The 22,716-nt window shown below is 36.8% G+C and overlaps 8 non-coding genes across 8 annotated transcripts; 6 read left to right on the forward strand and 2 right to left on the reverse strand.

The window, feature by feature from the left end:
• Nucleotides 1-11,742: 11,742 nt before the first annotated feature.
• On the reverse strand, nucleotides 11,743-11,814 carry TRNAM-CAU (transfer RNA methionine (anticodon CAU)). Its single transcript has one exon. It is a non-coding gene; the product is annotated as a tRNA-Met (tRNA).
• A 258-nt stretch (nucleotides 11,815-12,072) lies between these two features.
• Nucleotides 12,073-12,144, reverse strand: TRNAM-CAU (transfer RNA methionine (anticodon CAU)). The gene has a single exon. It is a non-coding gene; the product is annotated as a tRNA-Met (tRNA).
• Nucleotides 12,145-17,823: 5,679 nt separating this feature from the next.
• TRNAM-CAU (transfer RNA methionine (anticodon CAU)) lies at nucleotides 17,824-17,895 on the forward strand. Its single transcript has one exon. It is a non-coding gene; the product is annotated as a tRNA-Met (tRNA).
• A 91-nt stretch (nucleotides 17,896-17,986) lies between these two features.
• TRNAM-CAU (transfer RNA methionine (anticodon CAU)) lies at nucleotides 17,987-18,058 on the forward strand. Its single transcript has one exon. It is a non-coding gene; the product is annotated as a tRNA-Met (tRNA).
• A 256-nt stretch (nucleotides 18,059-18,314) lies between these two features.
• On the forward strand, nucleotides 18,315-18,386 carry TRNAM-CAU (transfer RNA methionine (anticodon CAU)). Its single transcript has one exon. It is a non-coding gene; the product is annotated as a tRNA-Met (tRNA).
• A 91-nt stretch (nucleotides 18,387-18,477) lies between these two features.
• Nucleotides 18,478-18,549, forward strand: TRNAM-CAU (transfer RNA methionine (anticodon CAU)). Its single transcript has one exon. It is a non-coding gene; the product is annotated as a tRNA-Met (tRNA).
• A 421-nt stretch (nucleotides 18,550-18,970) lies between these two features.
• On the forward strand, nucleotides 18,971-19,042 carry TRNAM-CAU (transfer RNA methionine (anticodon CAU)). The gene has a single exon. It is a non-coding gene; the product is annotated as a tRNA-Met (tRNA).
• Nucleotides 19,043-19,133: 91 nt separating this feature from the next.
• Nucleotides 19,134-19,205, forward strand: TRNAM-CAU (transfer RNA methionine (anticodon CAU)). Its single transcript has one exon. It is a non-coding gene; the product is annotated as a tRNA-Met (tRNA).
• The last annotated feature ends 3,511 nt before the right edge of the window (nucleotides 19,206-22,716 follow it).

Genomic DNA, 22,716 nt, shown 5'->3' on the forward strand with positions numbered 1-22,716 from the left:
GAATGCGCAGCCCCAGTCACGCGAAGGTTAGCCTCGGGACATTTTATAATACTTTCCTTGCCGATCATCAGGCGCGTTGCGATAATTTGAGATACATAATTTATGTAATTTTACATAATTTTCGTTCGAAGTTCATGTTCTGCCCAACAGAATAATATATTGATAAGTTTTTAGAAAACGATTATACTTTGGGACTATGGGTCGCCGAGCAATGCTTAATATGTTAACGTTGAAGAAGAGGAATGTAAATTTACGATGGAATGTTATAATGGTAGCACCTCTTGTGAGTCCGCACGGGTAGGTACCACCACCTCGCCTATTTCTGCCGTGAAGTATTAATGCGTTTCGGTTTAAAGGGTGGGGCAGCCGTTATAACTATACTGAAACCTTAGAACTTATATCTCAAGGTGCTTGGCGCATTTACGTTGTAGATGTCTATGAGCTCCAGTACCCACTTAACATCAGGTGGGCTGTTAGGTCGTCCACACATCTAAGAAAAAAAAAGATATTCTGTGTTGTCAACACAAATTTTTGACATTAAATTTGAATTATTTTATTAGTTCATTTGTAACGATAGGCAGATTGGCATACTGCCCACAGAATGAAATATGTTGGAAACAGCCGAGGACGTATTCCTTGGGTACTAAGATTAAAATCTCAATTGCTTTCCTATTCTTACATGCCGGAGCCTTGATCTCATGGTCTGATAAAACCAACCACTAGTTCATAGATCTTCGAGGCGGTTAGCCTGGTTCTCACGGGCTGAAGATCTGAAACTGTCAAAATTATATTCAAAGATACAATAATAATTAACAAAATTAACTTACACAAGTTTTATCAACCTTTGTCATAAAACGTCTATTCACAGAAAATGAATCCAAACACAAATTAAATCGGAAGTAATAATAAGGGCCGTTTTTATTGCATTAGTAATTAAAGTCGAAAGCACACCAGAAACCGTTGCACTTTAATGATAACACCGTTGGTACCACTTTAGTAAATACTTTTCAGTGCAATCATTTTAAGCTTGGATTTCATGACACGGAACTGTTTTTAAATGAAATTAAGATAAAAGTTAAATATCCAAAAACATTTATGATCAATTACACACGTACAACAAAATAAATCATATAAAAATAACTCCCCAATCGTGGTGAATAGAGACCAGCGTCGCGCTCCGGTGAGAAGACTCAATGGGAAATTCAGGAAGCTCATAATATATCAGAGTAAGTTTTCACGTCGAACTCTTTAGCGAGTTCGACGAGTACGGTTACCAGGGTCCCTAATTTTTGGCGCGCACCGCGGTACCGTAAGTTTCGTGTAGTCGGTGTGGTGGAGCTCGATGGGGTTTAGTCGGTAGTCGTTCTGCGGGGCAAGTGCTTCGCGCGCCTTTTTCAAGGCGTAGTCTCCTGTGAGAAATTGGGGGAGGTGAAGGACCTCGGCTCTTCTCTTCTCCCTTTCTTCCTCGCAGGAGGCGCCGGACTCCAAAATAACCCGGTCCGTTATCCCCCTCGACTGAGTATCTGTAAATGGATTCCCCAGCGTTGAAAAAAAGTGTGGATCCGTAAGGATGTGTCTAGGGCATTGTGGTGACACATGGTGACTGGCTCCTGCGTGAACCATAGTCGAAGAGTAGTGTGCGGCGACCACTATGAGGCGATTGTCATGAAGTATGGTTTTATCGAAGTACCGTCCCGACGCTGTGTTTCTGATGGATTCGGAGGCCAGTTCCTCACAAGCCACGGTGTTTAGACGGTGAACCTGGAAATTCGGACGTCTTTGTGGGTGCGTGCTGTGTGAGCGAACACCGCACTCGTATAGGTCGTTATAGCATTATGCATATGGCATGCAAGTTTTTTAAAATGTCACCTTGTTGCAAACGGACATTTTACTCCGCTTGCAAATCATGGGATGAAGTCTGCCGGGAATAAATGCGGCGCGGATTGCCTTTATGTGTGGGCAGAAAGTCATGGGAGCATCCAGGATGACTGAGAGTCATACTTGACATTCTTGGCTCAGAGTATGGGTAGGCTGAAGAGGGTGATCGGAGATGTATAGAGTGGTTTACAGAGCCCTTTCAAATCACAACGTTAACGCCACTAGCTACCTTGAAATGTGAGTCAACAAAATTGTAGCTAAAAAGGCTGTCTCAAATGAAATTAAAATATACTATTACCATAATACTACATACACCCTTTTCAAAACAAAAATTATTAAAGTTAATGTGTTCAAACAACATAAATCGGACGAATTTCGGTTTGGTGAATAAAAATGAAGAATATAATTTAAAATATGCACAAAATAATGAAATATTCAGCATTTAATTATGCGATACGATCTCACGGGACAGGTTGTTCTGTCTTGCGTGTCGTCGAGTCTGATTCCGATCGCAAAATGGATAGAGAGCGTTGTAATATAGTATTACCAGAACTTGTAAGTAGAGTATAGGGACATCGATTTGAAAATCGTATTATATTTTACACTATGCTAAACCGTAATAAAAACATTGTATTGATTAATATCTTGCACGCAAAAACCAGAGAAAAGATTTTGGTGTTTCTTTTTAAGGCGTTTATATAAACTATTTAAAGTAGCGTGATAAAATGTTTTTTTAAATTTTTTATTTAATTTCAAATAACAAAACATTATTTCGTAGATAAACGTGAAACCAAATTAAAATGTTATTATGCTAAGAATAAAAAAACACTAAAATTGTTTCATTTATTATTAATATTGTTTATTAAGTACTAAATCGTTTAGTCCTATTTATGACTACAATCATTATAGTTGTGAATAGTAATAAAAAGCTAATGAAATTTACACACTAAATAAAGTTGTGTTTCACATGATAAAACTTATAAAAACATGAACTACCAATAATGTATTGCATTATTTATTTTTGTGACATGTCTTAAAATCGAAGACTATTACAGTTATTCGCATCCACAAATTTGGTTCACTGAAATTATAAGGTATGTAATTCCGAAGAAAATAATAATTTATTTTTTAATTGAACAAAAAACTGAGTCCACAGCAGTGAAAAGAAGCCATAAAAGTCTTTGTTCAATAGCTAAAAAGAAACATGGCAAAAAAGAACACGTGTCGGACAATCATTTTAAAATAATGCAATAAATTCTTGGCCGAGTCGTTTCAAATGTCTATAATTGGATTAATCTATGAGCTCAACGCCTTCGTAAAGTTCATCAGATAATGAAGAGCACATTTTGTTGCGTGTGAAACTAGGATTCCATTTTGCACGAAGCAACAACTCGCTTAAACGTCAAAAGCTTTACCAGCTCTTACAACTAAAGCTTTCTCGATAAATCATGTTTCGCTTAAGGCCGGTCATATTTGGTAAGAAATGGATAATGGTAAAATATACATAGTTCGTCGTATGAATGCATAATATGTAGATATGACATAAACACTGATACGCTAGTAAGGGTAACGCCATCTGTCGCCGAATAGTCGAACGAATATCGCAGGATCTAGTAGCACCTAGAACGCTCGAGAAGTACTACGCCATCTATTGTCAGATAGCGGAAACATAATGTACTAGAGATGTGTGGAATATTCTCGATAATTCTAGGGATGTGGTATCGGCTATAATATATATAATGTAAGCGTTGCAGGGATGGCACGCAGCCAGTTAGTAATCGGAACTACTCGAAGCGAAACAGTGAACGGATCACTTGAAGCGAAGCGAATTGAGAGTTTTAAAGTGTTTGTGAAGTGTTTTAAGTATTCTAAGTATCGAATACAGGTATTACAACTCGTAAATCGCTGCTAAATAACAAAAAAAAACACTGTAAGAAATGGTTATCGTATGGTTATGGTTTTTTATCTTTGCTTATTTGGAAATAGATAATTATATGGGAACTAGCTGACCCGGCAGACTTCGTAGTGCCTTCGTATAAAAGACCTAAACTTTATTTAATTCAAATTTTCATATTTATCTACCTTTTAAACCTTCTCTGGACTTCGACAAATAATATAAGACCAAAATTAGCCAAATCGGAACAGCAATTCATTTTTATATATATAGATTATATAGATAGATAAAATTTCTACTTAATATTAAAAATCATTACCATTTGACATTGGTACTGTGTCCAGCCTTATATTATTGTGGTTCTTCATTTGCCCGATCGGCCCCGTCCTTGAAGGTTTTCTTAACAGCTCTTTTGTAATAAATCCTACGGAATGTTGCGTTACGACTGCAATAATACGAATCAGATTAAACGAGAAGTGTACTTGCCTTTTGTTCAAAGTTAGTTCCCTCGCCTTTTCCGTGTAATTAATGTGTAAAGTGTCAGTGCTGGAACATAATTTTGCGGGCGATTTTCTGCGTGAGATAAGTCATTTTACTTGTTTTCTTGATAAGCAAGGATCCCGTAAATGTAATTATATAGGTAGAATAAATATCGTAATCATAGCTGCTAGTAGCTTTTGGTAATGCTAAGATAAAGTGATCACCGGAGTCCACATACATCAAAATAATTGCCGCAATGGTACCTGGAGACATAAGTTCCAAGTTTCAGTTTTTACAATACAACGGCTGCCTCACCCTTCAAACAGAAAAGCATTACTACTTCAAGGCAGCAACAGGCAGGGTGGTGGTATCTACCCGTGCAGGCTCACAAGACGCCCTAACACAAGTAATTCCTCGAGTTAAAGCTTTTGCGGGTTTGTTTTTTATTACATGATGTTGTCCTTTATTGTGGAAGCATTTTCTGAATCGTTTTTTTTTATTGCTTAGATGAGTGGACGAGCTCACAGCCCACCTGATATTAAGTGGGGACTGGAGCCCATAGACATCTACAACGTAAATGCGCCACCCACCTTGGGATATAAGTTCTAAGGTCTCAGTATAGTTACAGCGGCTGCCCCACCCTCCAAACCGAAACGCATTACTGCTTCACGGCAGAAATAGGCGGGGCGGTGGTACCTACCCGTGTGGACTCACAAGAGGTCCTACCACCAACCAGTAATTGAATATTTGTTACGTACGTAATTCATTCGAAAAATTTGTACCTATCTGCAGGACATTCGCTAGATATGAATCCATCGGGCATCTTATACTTTAGACCGCGATAACTTCTGCAAGTCACTATTTGGTCAATTGGAGATATTGCGGGAATTGATCCTAATTTTTTCACTTATTTTTACGGTTTGGGTTTAAGCTCCTCTGACCATCTATTAAAAAAATATTTAAATTCCCAGACGAGCAAAAGGGACGTTGTCCACAAAATTAAAACCGCACACTCTGCGTACTCATTGAAATGCCAAGAGTTTGCAAGTGCAGTTGACAACACGAACTCCTCTATTTCTTAAGTCATGTGCTCCTGTTTCAAGGGCACAATACACTTTATCTAATGTAGAGATTTCAACTTTATTTCTAAAGAAATTCGACGACATTCACATTAAGGTATTCGGGAACCGGCAACAACTAAACTCTGACCACTGCACCTACGCATGTACAAAACAATTCAAAGAAGTTTTATTCGTGTTTAATTTATGATTCTATAAAAATGTCGATTGGCAGTGACACGAAAAAAAAAAAACAAAACACAAACAGAACGCAGACTAACAAAATTAATAAAGCCAATAATAAATAACGGCTATTTTTGGTCGAACACGTAATATAAACAGACACCTAAACGTGGACGTTAAAAATTTATGCTCATCTCATAACTGTCGAATTCCTGCTGCAAACAAATTACATTGAAGCGTTGACTTACTGAATGGGAGAAGGTTACAAATAGTATAGTAATTCCGAGGAGTTTTGAATACAGTCCAATACTATTTCGGTCGTAGAATGGTGATTTCTAAGCTTTTATTTTCTTTTGGTGTTAGATGACTGCGATGGAAATCATTCCCAGACAATATGGACGAAACGGTACTTTACGATGATACGAAGAAAATTATACTTAGTAACTTTCGTATGTAAATAAGTTGTTTACTTGAAAAAATTGATGTGAGAATTTTTTGAAACTGATGTTCACATTTGAAGACGTTTCTTTGTGAATGCTGGTCTCAAGTAAAGGTACACGATATATTAAACATGTATAAACAGTATACGAGTATCAAAAAGAATGTTTTGTTTATTGACGAAAAAACAGCTTTGCATGAAAAAAATATGACGGCTCTTACATTATTTCTCCACTCCAAAGAACAGCGTGATGGACTGCGTGACGTGATAACGCTGAAATGTTTTAGTGGGTCCCCGGATCCATCTAATTTGTTCTATAGTCCGTGGGTACTATTGCGATATACAAAAAGGCGAGAATAGTGTAGCTTTGTTAGTTTTAAAAAAGATGTGGGGTGTCGTGGGACACCGGATAGGAACGAAGTTCCTTGTTATAAAGATATTAATTTTAAGTTCTATTCGAGGTGTAAAGAAAATCATTATTCGGGTATACATTTTTTACTATGTTTTTTTTATTGATAAAAATAATCGCAAGGGTGAACCTCTCCGCAGTGCAATGGAGCAGCCTCGCCCTGGGAAAACCACCTACATGATCACGGTATCCCCTACGCCAGGTAAGTATGATTTAGCAAGAGAAATACGAGAACGTCTATCAACTGTGTAATATCTCGTCACCGCGATTCAGGAATTGTTGAATTTACGAGCAGCGACATCTGTTGATAACAAACTAAATAGAAAAAATATTACGTTACGGACGTTTTTTCCCGGTTAGGGTACCCCTCTGCATCGTCCCATAAGGAACTTCTTTCCAAAAATATTGCGAAATTTGGATATCGAACAAATTACAGATCCAAAGTTTTAAATTTCTAGATTTAAGGAAATACCTTCATTTAATTCACGTTAGTACTAATACCAGCATTTGGAAATTCATTCTTTATTTCAAACTAAAGGTTCATACACATTGTCGCACAGCTGCGTCGGGCGTTCATATCCAACTCTCATCACAATAATGAATGCATTGTGCGACGTACGATCGGAGTCCAGACTATTTTTGCACAAACCTGTCCGCGTCCGTCAAAGTAAAAACCCGTGGAGTAGCTATCGTTCATGATTTTTAATGGTGTCCACTATTGTTTTCGATATTAGTAAAAAATATTATTTATCATAACATGCTATATAGTGCTTATTAAGTGTATTTTGATAACCGACCACGCTTCATTGTGACTATCGCGCGATAGTGTGTGTGTGTGTTAAACCCGTTTAATGAAATAAAGGGCGCCATCTACCGTACGTTGGGAGTACTATGTCAAACATCCTACCTGAATAACTGTGCAAATCTTAATGCCATTGGATAACCGGCACGCTGCATGAACACCATAAAAACAAACAAACAAAGCAGTATTAAGTATTTTATCTATGTGGTGTTTATTATTTTTATGAGGAAATAAGTTAATAAAATTATAAGTAACAGAGCAAATATATTTTGAGAGAAAATGTTTTGACTAATTTTAATGCCTACCCAATTTTGACATCTACAAGTCTGAGAAACCAATTTCTTAGATTGCCTTGTCTTCTTGTAAAAAATATTCCTTAAAAACATATGTAGCTGTACTTAAATGTTTTTGGGAATGAGTTTATTGATATTTAAGAATATTGACATAGCTAAACAACTTTACGATGATTGCTAGTTTACTAGAATTTAAAACTCAACAGCATCTCGATGTGATTTCATATGAATGAAAACACAGTTGCAACCGACAGCAAACTTAACGTACCTATTTAATTTATTTAAAGCAAGTACCATTGAAAACTTCAATCAAGAGCCATTAATTTATTAGCTGCGTGTAATGAATCTGTTCAAAGTAATGTTAGTCATTATACAGGACCGTATATTGTATAGTATGTGATTTAATGAATTCAATATTAATGGGAGAAGCAATAATTGTTAAGGGTCAAGTTAAATATGATTGTTAAAAGCAAAACATAAAAAAAACACTTTATGTGCAAATCTAATGACATCTTCAGTCAGAGAGTCGAGAGTATTGAAGCCGCGATTATACATATTTGGACCTGGCCATTCGATGTTATGGCATAGACCTTTATGGCGTTGGAGGGGAACGCGTTCGAGGCTTTTTTTCCCTACCTAAGCTGATAGCCTTGAGAGGCTATTTCAGCGTAACCTAACTAGTAGGTGAGCTCACGGGGCTCAAGCCGGAGTGATGCTAACACTGACCCTAGCAAGAGCAGTGCTTCGCAGAATCTACCACCGGATCGGAAACGCGACCCACTGAGAAGATCCGGCGGGAAACTCAGTGGGCTGTATCTATGGGTTAGGGTATCTATGTGTTATTTCAACGCTGATTTACAGTGTCTAATAGATCTTAGTGCTAGCAGTGTGGTGCGTCTTCATACTATTGTTATGCGAGCGCGGAAACCGCAACCTCGGCTGTTCGATTGGGTTCGGTGAATTGTGACTAGGAACGCTTCATCTTCTGTCTGCTGTGGATTCTAACTGAGTATGGACGGATGGACGCATTTTGATCCTAAATAATAATTTACAATTAGCCAGAAGTTGAACACAATTTTGGTGGTGTCTTAATGACGTAAGTTTTTTCGTGTGGAAAAATTAGAGTCCTACTTTCTTGTCACTAAACCCCTATCGTCGCTTGATATCAAATTTTCTTGTCTATGCGGCTTCAAAACTCCGAAAAGAAAATTGAGAAATACTCTAAAAGGGGTTGTACTGCCGACAAAAATAATATAGCTCTTTAAGAACTCCAGACCTTTAGCTAATTACCATATAAAAGTATAATATGTAATAATACTTGTTGTATTGGCACACATGCAACTAATAAGGGGACCTTTTGTTAGCCGGCACGTGCTAATACAACAATACTATCTATATCTGCCGTGAAGGAGTCATGCGTTCCACTTTGAGGGATAAGGCAGGCGTTATTATATTACATATTATAATTGACTATTCGACCTTATATCTACGGTTATTCGCGTTATGATTTCCAGGGACTTTAGTATCCACTTGGCCATGTGTATCGATCAAAAACAAGAAAAATATTTTGTTTTTTAGCCGACTTCAAAAAAGAAGGAGGTTCTCAATTCGACTGCAAGTTTTTTTTTTTTAATGTTTGTTACCTCATAACTTTTGACTGACTGAATCGATTTTGATATTTTTGATTAGAAAGTTGACGCTTCCTGTGTGGTCCCATTTCAATTTAGTCCAGTTCTGATAGTGGTATCCATGAGAAAACCATATTTTAGAAGTCTTAAATTAGCATTAAGTACGTGCGCGACAAATAGATGAATAACTCAATAATTCAATTTCACGGCAACCGATTTCGATGATTATTGTTTTTAGTGTACCTATACATATTAATTTATTTTGGAATATCTTTTCTTTTTTCTATTTGAATTCGGTTTTTGTTAAAGCATGTCTATTTATTTCAAAATCTAATTTCATAAAAAATCATATATCAATAGTTGAGAACAATGTCTACATTTAATCACCAGACTTAGTCGGCGCTATAGACCGCCTCGCAATTTGTAGAATATTTGGAATAGCACGAACGGCCACCAACGAACATTAATCGCATCACTGGTTACAACGCAGACGAAGTCAGCGTGACACACATACCGTGCGTTCGTCGAGAGAATTAGTGGATGCCTACTTAATTCGTGCTTGTTAAGGAGTTCATTACAATTAAGATTTTGTTAATAATCTTTTTTGGCCCGACGTGGGTCGAGCACTCTGCATTAGAAAGCGCTTGACTGATTTCATTATAGTTTTTTTTTATAGCTGAATATTTCATATTATAATAAGTATTACGAAATATATCATACATATCTGATAATTCATTTGCATGTACTACATTTGATATGTAACTTGTTTACAAATTAAAACAGTTTCATATTACGAACAGTGTCAGTCCTCGGAAAGTGCTAGTCGTGAATATTTCAAATAATGGTGTAATTTAATATTATTGGTCAAAGTAAACGAGTTAGGCAGAAATTGCCTTTTTCTGAGAAAACAACAATGCGATGTAACTACATCGATGTTCAGTTCCACTAACATCGTGTTCGTATGTGCTGCGGGTGGTCGCTAGACGATTCAATAATGACGACCGTCTGACGTAATGCCGACATTTACAGGGACAACGCGCAAAAACCGACCTGGAATCCAAGTAATACAATAAAACACAATCGCTCTCAAATGCTATATCTACTTCCCTGAATCGGTTACATAATTCTTCATTTAAGTGCTCTTGGTACCGACAAATATTACAATTAACAGTTTTTCGATACGTTCTGGTTTTTTTTTTAATTAGTGATGATTTGCGAATGATCTTTCGTCCTGTCTGGCGTGAAGCGACTACGAATGCTTATCTATATATTAATACGTGAAGCAATAACTTTGTATCCCTTTGTACGAAAATTGTGCGGACGGAGGAGTATGAAATTTTCCACACTTATAGAGAATATAGAGGAGTGCAGAATGCTAATATTTTTTTTAAATTATGCATTAATAATACATTAAATCAATAAAAAAAACATTACACTCACTACCATTTAAAACACACACGCATGCATTCTTTACGTTTGAGGTCAAATTGAGAATAGATTAAATATTGTTTGTCTTTGTTAATATTTGTCCATAGTGTAGTCTTGGCGAAATCTGTTATTATAGAGGTATAATAGTCTTTGATAATAGAATCATAATAGTGTACAAACTTATAATTTCAATTAATTATAGTCGAATTTCGACTACCTGGGCACCGCTAGTATGTAATAAAACACAAAGTCCATAGAGCGGGTAGATATCGTAGAATACAAGATATGTCTAAATCTCATTAACGATGTTTTCAAGATTAGTTTGCAAATATATAAGTTCCGAAAAATAGCTCGTGGAAGACCCTCTCTTTGTTGACCACAAAATTCATTGTCTACACTCAAACAACAGACCATAGTCTAAGATACAAATGGCTTAACGGCTAACTAAGCTACCTCCCCTTCTCCATCCCAGCCACCTTAGTATAATTTACTTGCTAAACAACGTAATGAACCTTTTTTATCAGCTTTGCTTAGGAAAAACTAGAGAAAATAGGAGATACCCATGTTCGAATCATAACTGAAAAGTAAGTAGAAGCTTCGCGCGGTTTGAAGTTTGAGTTGAAAGCTTACATTAAGGAAAGCTCCATATTTATACCAAGGTGCAAATCTATAGCATAAGAGTGCTTGACTGCGATAAGTTCCGACAAATTCTAGAAATTTCTTAAGTTTTAACAGAATAAATACTGGTGGTATGTTATTTTGTGAGTCCGCACATGTAGGTACCACCACCCTGCCTATTTCTGCCGTGAAGTAGTAACGCGTTTCGATTTGAAGGACGGGGCAGCCGCTGTACTGTCAAAACTGAGATCTAAGAACTCATGTCTCGAGGTGAGTGGCGGCATTTACGTCGTAGGTGTCTATGAGCTCCGGTAACCATTTATACCAGGTGGGCCGTAAGACTGTCCATCAATCTAAGCGAAACAAAAAAAAAACGTATAATATTAAAAATATTTATGTTAAATAAAGAAAATAACAATAATATTAAACGATATTTTTGGTTTTTCTGAATGTTATTATTGAACAGTTAAAAATTACTCATTATATCAGTACATAAAATTATGTATGTAGATGTCTAATCCACAAAAGTACTCACGTTTTTGCACCAAGCAGTTCAAGTCATACAAGCTGAAAATCATAAATTGGTATTTTATCGCTAAGCCACGAAAATGTAAACTATAAAAGGTTGCTCATAGCAGAGCGTGGTTTCGATCCACGGACCTCTGGGTTATGGGCCCAGCACGCTTCCACTGCGCCACTCTGCTTATATTGAACTGTTTCGAAAATGACGAAATGTTATGCTTAATGTGAGTGCTAGTAAAATCAAAATTGAGAGACAGCCCTAAAATGCTAGGTTATAGCAGAGCGTGGTTTCGATCCACGGACCTCTGGGTTATGGGCCCAGCACGCTTCCACTGCACCACTCTGCTTATATTGAACAGTTCCGAAAATGACGAAATGTTATGCTTAATGTGAGCGCTAGTAAAATCAAAATTGAGAGACAACCCTAAAATGCTAGGTTATAGCAGAGCGTGGTTTCGATCCACGGACCTCTGGGTTATGGGCCCAGCACGCTTCCACTGCGCCACTCTGCTTATATTGAATAGTTTCGAAAATGACGAAATATGGTATAATACTTTCTGTGAACGCTAGTAAAAGCAAAATTGAGAGACAGCCCTAAAATGTGAGTCTGTAGCAGAGCGTGGTCGCGATCCACGGACCTCAGGGTTATGGGCCCAGCACGCTTCCACTGCACCACTCTGCTTATATCACACTGCACTGAAAATAAAGACTGCATGTGGAATTTAGCAATAAATCCTTATGCGACAAAAAATAATAAATAGTACTGTCTAATTTCTGGGCATATCCCAACAGGATATATCACTTAGTTGACGATCATAGAGATCCAAAATATATTAACTTCTATGTAGTCTTTCAATCTACTATTATGATTTTCTCAGTTTTCAGTGGGATCCAGTAGTTGGTTCTACGACGTACTGCTGTTGCTAGAGTTAGTGTTAGGCTCAGGTTGAGTCCGTGAGCTCACCTATCCGTCCGGGCATAGCTGGAATAGCCCCCTAGGCTACCAACAAATAGGTACTGGAAAAAATCAAGTTTGAACTGAAAATTCATTTTGTAGGAATGGTCATTACAATTCCATATCTTACGACTAAGTAAACGTTAAGTATGTGAAAATCTTCCAAAACATACATAACTTTTTTTCACACGAAGCATACTAAACAATTTTACATTCAGATTAGATAGTCTTTTACGGACGGATCTCTGCCAAGGAATTGATTTGAGACCATTGGCAACCCAATTATGTTCTGTCGCAGTCAGTGGACTGTGACTTATGTTATTATTTTGAGCATCTGTCAATTTCACGGCACAACGCTTTGAGTTGAAGAAACAGTTCCAACCCATCCAGATTGTCTTTGTTTAACGCTAGTTAAGCGGAAGAAAATAATTATACTGACGAATTGAAAACGAGTAAGGACGAACGAACTGTAAAATAATTATCGATTCCATTCTTCGGTCGAATGATTTTTTTAATTAATACTATACTAATTTTATTTACTACTTATTGTTTTAAATATTTTTATGCATGCACGTATTGAAGCGATTGTTGCGCTGTCTTTTGTACTAATGATACTTTAATCTTTCCCGGAGATGCTAAGAACAATGATTGTTTAACTAAATCGATTAAATAATGCTCTAGATCACGAATAAATAAATAAAATCACAAATTATGTTTTTTTATTTATTAAAAGACTAATCTTTTACTTTGATTCATTTTTAATTTGGCACGATTACAAGTTGTAGGGCAGAGCGTATTGTGGCCCGCACGGATTGGTATGCCATCCATATTATTTCTACCACAAAGCGTCATGCGTTACGGCTATCTTTATTTTACAACAAAATTAAGGATTCGGACTCATGTCCTAAGGTGGGTAGCGGTATTCACGATATATTTAAGAGCCTTATTACAAAAAAAACAACCTCTTTTTTTTCATTTGGAATCATTAGAAAAATAAGAACATTTCGACTCATCCGCAGAACAAAGTCCGATGTGATCATAGAGCAAAAACGAGTTATATAGCTAGGCGAAATAAGGGATAAGAACTCTACGGACGTGTGTTTTTGGAATTTTTGTATCTCATTTAGTTTCGGAAATATATAATTGAATAACGTTCTATCTGTCGTTAGCTCCGCATAAAAACGTACGGAGTGATCAAGCGCCGGCCCGCACGGAGCGGCCGCACTGTTCGTTCGTCAGTCCGGCCGCTGTTCGTTGGACTTGTTGGAGAGAAGGCGTCTTTGTGTCAAGCGCTTAGGTTTTTACTGTTTGACTTTAAATTAATAATGTAACACGTATTTTGCTCGATAAAAGATATTTTTAGACATGTCACGATCACGGAAAATGTTGAATATGCTTAAGGCTGATACAGAAGACCCTGACCTTAGTTCATCATTTTCTAATGTAGCCGCTGTTCATGTGGAGAAAAATGTAAATAATATTAAGTTGCCAACTTTTCAGTTGTATTATTTCATAATTCACACGCTATTAAGTTCTAAATTAAAAAATATTATCTATATTGCTTTTTTGTTTCAATAAGTGCTTGTAGTCGACCGATGTTTTTATAAGACGTTTTTTGACGAATAGGTAACGAAACGCATTTTTAATGCAAAAACACAATTGGCGTAATGCATATTCACAGGAGTAATCAATATTTCTATAATAATTAACTGTTAAAAATAAAAGCGTTATGAAATATTAGGACGATATTTTACGAACACTATTGAACCTCTAAGCGTTCTATGTGAATATGGGACATTTTTTTACGAACTCTGTGACGCGATTTGTTGGTTCGTTAGTAAGATGAGACGTTGTTGCTGGGATAATGAAATCAGTTAGGACGTTAATCGTGTAAAAAAGTTGTTAAATATAACGATTTTTTATTTAAATTTTGTTTAATTATTTCTGTATAATTAAATTGTTTTGCAAAACACATAAATATAAATAGTATTTTATAAACTGTCATAAAAATATGAGTTTTTTTAAATTTTCTGTTATAAATGATGATGATACCTGTAAGACATACAAACGTCACCTTTGCCTCCTGGACCAGTAGAAATCAGTCAGGAACTAGCTGATGTATTGAAAAAATGCTAGATGAAGATAGTGGGACCAAGGAAATTACCTGCGACAGCTCAGTACCTAATCTCGTGCCTGATGTATCTGCCTTGGATGCTTACAGCAACCAACCTAGTATATTTTCTTTGAAAGTGCCTTTAAGTTACGAAAATTTACCACATATACAGCTTGAAGATTTATTAGATCACCACAGATGTACTCCGTTCAATTTGGAACTGTCAGTACCAGCACTCATGCAATCTCCTACTAATATCCATTCGATCTGCAACACCGTATTCTGCCCTAATCATGTATCATGACCCTGAAAAATACAACACTAAAGCCATAAAAGAACGCCAATATCGTGACATTGTCAACTCAAACTTCAATCTAGGTTTTCATACTCCCAAAAAGTATTAGTGCGAGGAATGTCACGTTTTTCGACTGAATAAAAATCCAACTGACCAAGAGAAAGAAGCTTTTCAATAACACCAGACAAATAAGAAGGCAGGGCATTTAAAAAGCCTAGATAAAAAAGATGCTGAGGAGTCAAACGGAAACATGGTTACTGCTGTTTGATTTTGAAAAGTTTTACAGTGACCTCTAAGCAATATAAATATATTTTACTATAACAGAAAGCTTTCTTCTTTTAACTTAACGGTTTTGGATATGGGTAAAAAGAAGGCCATTTGCTATTTGTGGGATGAATCTGTGGAAAAACGTGGAGCAAACGAGGTAAGCAGTTGCCTCTTAAATTTTATACAGACTAATGTTGAACAAGGGACCAAGGAGTTCCGCTTTTGGTCAGACAATTGTGCTGGCCAAAATTGTAATCGCTTTGTATATTCATTATACGTTTATGCCGCAAAAAAGTTCAACATATACATTACACACCGGTTTTTACAGAAAGAGCATACCCAAAATAAGGGGGACAGTATCCACTCTGTCATCAAGAGAGCTTCTCAAACCAAAACTATATATACCCCTCATTAATGGCGTTTATTAGTAAGATGGGCCAAGAATGAAGGAGAACCCTATGTTGTTCGAAACGTAACCCAGAATGACGTATTCGACTTTAAAAGTCTTGTTAATAATAAGGTTTGGATCAAAGACATTAAGGGCAAGAAGATTAACTGGAATAACATCCCAACAAATTTGTTTTTGAAATATGATCTAACTCAACCTGATTATGATATTTTAGTAATTCGTAGTAATACGAGGAACTAGGTACAAGCTGAACTAAAAGCTGCATATTCTGGACCTATTATGATTCCTACTGCAAAGTATAAAGATTTAATGGATATGTGCCGCTCAGAACTTATTCCCTTAGAGGAACTCCATACTTTAACTCTTTGCCACATCACATAACTGTTACTGCTTCTGAAGAATCGAATGATAATCTATCGGAATAATTTTATCTAGTGTCTGCTTCCTCTTTTTAGAGCTGAATTCTTCCTACTAATTTAGCGAAGCAATGTTAATTATAATATTTTATGTTTGTCTACATGCCATTTCATTGCTATTAAGTATGTGCACCAGTTATAAGTCTAGGTTACTATGTAAGACTGATTGATTAATTATGAAGGCTGATTATTATAGATTAGTGATTAGTAGATTAGTTCTATGATTAGTGAGTAGATAGTTTACTGCTGGTAGGACCTCTTGTGAGTCCGCACGGGTAGGTACCACCACCCCGCCTATTACTGTCGTGAAACAGTAATGCGTTTCGGTTTGAAGGGTGGGGCAGCCGTTGAGATATATCTCAAGGTGGGTGGCGCATTTACGTTGTAGATGTCTATGGGCTCCAGTCATCAATTAACACCAGGTGGGCTGTGAGTTCGTCCACCCATCTAAGCAATAAAAAAAAACTTTGATACTGCTGATTTTAATGTTGTTATTATAAAAAAAATTAGTTTTATTATCTTCGTCCGCGTCTGCGTCCTGCAATGTTCTAATTGATACATGAACCTGTAAGTTTTTTTGTAATTTTTAGTGTTATGGTTGCTGTTTATGATGATTCTTTATACCAGTTTTGAGATTTTTTCACTTAATAAACGATTTTAAATAATTACTATCTTTTTTATTTAGTTATATAGGAGGGCAGTGATGATATGAGGAACGTTATGTTTAAATATTTCAAGGTTGTTATTTACGTAGGACTCATTAGTAGTTAGTAATTCCAAAGAAAACCGACTCATGTTAATATAGAACGTCATTTAATTTACATGTGTCCATAAAACAACGTGTAACGTTCACTAAGGACCCTCGCTGTTTTGCCATAAAACGTCTTATGTTAATATAGAACTCACTATCTCCAGAAATAAAAGAATAACAGTTATAAACTACATAGTATTTAACAAAGCTGAGACGTAGTAACGACATACCAAAAAATCTAAACAACAAGTCGCACCGTTTAAAAGTTACACAAGTCAACAACTTCTTTAACCTCTACTGAAAACTATCAATCCTACAGATAGGACTATATTCTGCGGATGAGTCGATTTATATATTTGACCGACATGCATATAAGTAATCCAGTTCAACAACAAATCACGATTATTGCTGCTATCAATAAACGTCAAATGGAACCGATCAAAGTGCACTCTGCTCATAAAACAAGAAGCAATTTTGCATCCGTTGCCTTACCTCCCCATAATTCGTATAATAAACCTCTTTACATTACTTTCAGATCGTGATTCAAATTTTTTTGCCGGCTCCACATTAACATCCTTCAACTAAAATATTTATAAGATTTTGTTTGAACAACTACAATGTGTATGAAAGGTTCGGCGTCTGTAATTTTATTGTTTACTTCAGACATTGGCTCTTATTAAGTCATCAAAATTGTACCACACGAGAGAAGCGGCGCATGTTTTGTAGTTTTTATTTATTTATTTAATATATTTGTCACAATATTTAGATGTCATGTGAACTGTCTGATGTTACAATATAATGGCGACGTAAACTAGGAATTATTCGAAATGAAGGAAATAGAAAATGCTTTATATAGTGTTAACAAAATACAAACCTATGAATCTACTTCTTCCTTGATTACATATTAAGGCTATCCTTCAAATTTGATTTTACTAGCATTCACAGGAAGTATACCATTTAGTCATTTTCGAAACTGTTCAATATAAGCAGAGTGGCGCAGTGGAAGCGTGCTGGGCCCATAACCCAGAGGTCCGTGGATCGAAACCACGCTCTGCTACAACCTAATATTTTAGGGCTGTCGCAATTTTGATTTTACTAGCGTTTATACTAAGCATAACATTTCATCATTTTCGAAACTGTACAATATAAGCAGAGTGGCGCAGTGGTAGCGTGCTGGGCCCATAACCCAGAGGTCCGTGGATCGAAACCACGCTCTGCTATAACCTAACATTTTAGGGCTGTCTCAATTTTGATTTTGCTAGCGTTCATACTAAGCATAATATTTCATCATTTTCGAAACTGTACAATATAAGCAGAGTGGCGCAGTGGAAGCGTGCTGGGCCCATAACCCAGAGGTCTGTGGATCGAAACCACGCTCTGCTATAACGTAACATTTTAGGGCTGTCTCTCAATTTTGATTTTACTAGCGTTCACACTAATCATAATATTTCGTCATTTTCGAAACTGTACGATATAAGCAGAGTGGCGCAGTGGAAGCGTGCTGGGCCCATAACCCAGAGGTCCGTGGATCGAAACCACGCTCTGCTATAACGTAACATTTTAGGGCTGTCTCAATTTTGATTTTACTAGCGTTCGCACTGAGCATAACATTTCGTCATTTTCGAAACTGTTCAATATAAGCAGAGTGGCGCAGTGGAAGCGTGCTGGGCCCATAACCCAGAGGTCCGTGGATCGAAACCACGCTCTGCTACATCCTAACATTTTAGGGTTGTCTCTCAATTTTGATTTTACTAGCGTTCACACTAAGCATAACCTTTCGTCATTTTCGAAACTGTTCAATATAAGCAGAGTGGCGCATTGGAAGCGTGCTGGGCCCATAACCCAGAAGTCCGTAAATCGAAACCACGCTCTGCTATAACTTAGCATTTTAGGGCTGTCTCAATTTTGATTTTGCTAGCGTTCATACTAAGCATAATATTTCATCATTTTCGAAACTGTACAATATAAGCAGAGTGGCGCAGTGGAAGCGTGCTGGGCCCATAACCCAGAGGTCTGTGGATCGAAACCACGCTCTGCTATAACGTAACATTTTAGGGCTGTCTCTCAATTTTGATTTTACTAGCGTTCACACTAATCATAATATTTCGTCATTTTCGAAACTGTACGATATAAGCAGAGTGGCGCAGTGGAAGCGTGCTGGGCCCATAACCCAGAGGTCCGTGGATCGAAACCACGCTCTGCTATAACGTAACATTTTAGGGCTGTCTCAATTTTGATTTTACTAGCGTTCGCACTGAGCATAACATTTCGTCATTTTCGAAACTGTTCAATATAAGCAGAGTGGCGCAGTGGAAGCGTGCTGGGCCCATAACCCAGAGGTCCGTGGATCGAAACCACGCTCTGCTACATCCTAACATTTTAGGGTTGTCTCTCAATTTTGATTTTACTAGCGTTCACACTAAGCATAACCTTTCGTCATTTTCGAAACTGTTCAATATAAGCAGAGTGGCGCATTGGAAGCGTGCTGGGCCCATAACCCAAAGATCCATGTATCGACACCACGCAGTGTTAAAGAATAAGCTTTGGTGTACGTATTACACAATAGATTTATAATACACAATGTACCAAATTTTTTTTTTTCTTAAGCAATATAAAATTTAAAATTTAATTTTACCATCCTTAATTGACTTTAGTTCAACATTTATGTTTCTGTACTTTAAATGTCACTAAGAACTTTCACACCGACAATTTGCACTTAACGTAAACGGAAATTCATGTTAACACGCTATATATCCTCACATAAAATAAATAAATATTTTTAAGTTATTTAGAGCAGCTAATCCGTTATAGGCCCGTATTTATAAGGCATTCAATATTTACGATACGTTTGTAAACGAGGATGTTCTAACAGCTAAGCACAAATCCGCTACTACCGGACAAGCCTAATACCCACTAAAGAACGTAACAATAAAGTCAAACAGTTTCCTTCTTAAGTTTACTATACTGCTTAGTGCTTAGCATTGGGACGTGTGAAAAAAACCAAGCCAAGACAACGGGAGATTATTACTTGGTTTGATAAAATTTATTTCGTTTGATCCTATAAGTCTATTTTATGTTTATTATGCGCGCGTTGGCTGTACGTTTTTAGCAAATTTAAATTAGATTTTTGTGTGTGCGCGTGGAAATTAAAAGATTCCAATAAATGAAAAAGCGCTTAAACCGTTTTGTTAACTTTGTCAGTACAGTAAATTTAAATACAAATTAGAATTAGGTACAACGTAATCGTTAATTTTTTCATAGTGTTCGGACAGTTTATGAATTACAATTTTGGGCTCTAGCGTCATTGCATGCATTCCTATTAAAAGGTCGCATTATAATCTATTAATGGATCATTTCATATCGTAAAATGTGATATTTACGATCATCCGAAAAATTACCAAAGCTTGGTTTTGTTCGCATTAGCATCATGAAACATATTTGTTTGATTTTACATTTAAAAAAAAAGTTGTGTTAATAAGTTTACAATTAGACATTAAAACTGGTGTTGTTGCTTTCTTATCTCAGTGTAACGATAAATTTTAAGAACTTAAGACTCCAATTTCATTTTTGTAAAACCTCATGCAAACGTCAGCAAATGTATTAAGTAAAATTTTATTAATACGGTAACATTTTCGAGAGACATTTAGGTCAAATTCTTAACATTATAGCACTCCACAAAAAACCCTCCAGAAGGATTGAAGTCGGGTTAGCCGGAGCTATAAATCTGTGGATTTAACTAACCTATCACGAGATCGCAATCTTATAGGTTTCCCGAACGCCCGCTATCGATAATTGCAAAGATAAACGTTATTATAAGAAAAAAAACCGAACCAGCGAAGGATCTTCTAAAACTTTAATTAGTTATTGATGCACGATTTCAGTTCGAGATCTTTATAAATTTAATATCATTGCAGCGGCGTTTTAGTGAAAGATGTGTGTTGCTTATTAATGTTACGCTTTTTTTTATTGCTTAAGTGGTTACTGGAGCCCATAGACATCTATAACGTAAATGCGTCGCCCACCTTGAGATATAAGTTCTAAGTTCTCAGTATAGTTACAACGGCTACCCCACCCTTCAAACCGAAACGCATTACTGCTTCACGGTAGAAATAGGCAGGGTGGTGGTACCTACCGGTGCGGACTCACAAAAGGTCCTACCACCAGTAATTACGCAACTTATAATTTTGCGGGTTTGATTTTCATTACACGATGTTATTCCTTCACCGTGGAAGTCAATAGTGAACATTTGTTAAGTACGTATTTCATTAGAAAAATTGGTACCCGCCCGCGGGATTCGAACACCGGTGCATCGCTCAACACGAATGCACTGAACGTCTTATCATTTATGCCACGATGACGACCGCGTAATAAAAGGCATTTCATTACATTGATTGATGGGTGAAGGAGCTCACAGCTAGTCGCTTATACGAATAGACCTGGCGCCTTATTCTTTCGACCACGATTACTTCAAAGGTGTTCATGAATGACTTCCCTCTGTGTTCAATAAGCCCACTGATTTTCTCGGCGGATCTTCTCAGTGGATCGCGATTCAGATCCAATGGTAGATTCTACAAAGCACTGTTCTTGCTAGGGCTAGTTAGGTTAGTGCTGTTAACCAATTCTCTCAGGTTGAGCCCGTGAGCTCACCTACCTAGCGTTCACTTAGCGTTAAGCATTTTCTTTTGTCTTGTCTATATACTATATCGAAGCTAAGTACTATATCGTGTATTAACTAAGAAATGCAAAGGAAATGAGTCTTAGATTTTACGTGTAAATAGTCTCTGTTAACACCTTAATACCAGGTGCATTTCGTTACTAATTCAACAAAGGATAAACACATTCATCATCATTAAAAATAAATAAGTACATCCTCTCCTCCTCGAATCGTGTTCCTCATGTCTGAGGGTCGTGACCACCATCACCCATGAGCTTCAATCTTAAGATGTTTTTCCACTTTCCCCTGTCCATGGCGTCATGCAGCGCGCTGTACACTGTACTGTCCAAAGCGGTGCGGATCTGATCGGACCAACGAGTCGGGTTGCGGCCTCTAGATCTGTTGCCTTCAACTTTCCCTGTGATCATAAGTTTTTCCAGGTTATCGCCGGCTTTCCTCGCAATGTGACCAAAATATTCGAGGATCCGCTTCAGACATACAGTAGACAGTCTGATTTTGATGCTCAGTTGCTTGAATATCGACACGTTAGTCCGGAAGGCTGTCCACGGAATTCTTAGCATGCGTCTCCAACACCACATTTCGAAATATATAGTACATACGTAGTAAGTATATAAATAAGTAGGTAGTATATAGATCTTAGCATGTGTTTTAGTTATAGGAAAACACACAATCATTTCACTAGTAATGATTTCCCTAGGCTAGCGTCTATTCTAAGCCGAACTTGTTTATATGATTATCTCGCCTATATCGAAGCTGAATCAGTCATGAATCTCGGTTGACAGCAGCCTTTATTTAATACAAATGAGACTTTGACAGCGCGTATGTGTTGCGCAATAAAATTAAAAAGTAAAATTCAAATTACTTAAAAAAATTATTTCTATGCTTCTATGCATTCTGTCTAAATTAAAATGTTAAGTTTTCCTTTTTAAATACTAACTTTTAACTATTATTTAATTATTATATAATTGAAAAATGTTGTAAATATGTTTTTTTTAAGATTCCAATTTTTTTTTAATGATTCTGAATTTATATAAGCCTGAACTACCTTCCTGCAGTCTTTTCTTATAATGCATGTTCGCTGAATGTTCGAGGCTGCATGTTTAAGGCTTGGTTGGAATACACAGGTAATAATGGCGCGACTGCCCACTGTTTAAAGCACCATAAATAAAACAAAATAATGCGGACTATAAAATGGCCTTAAAC

The sequence above is a fragment of the Bombyx mandarina genome, chromosome 18 (assembly GCF_030267445.1).
Source record: "Bombyx mandarina strain Sakado chromosome 18, ASM3026744v2".
Classification (NCBI taxonomy): Eukaryota; Metazoa; Arthropoda; class Insecta; order Lepidoptera; family Bombycidae; genus Bombyx; species Bombyx mandarina.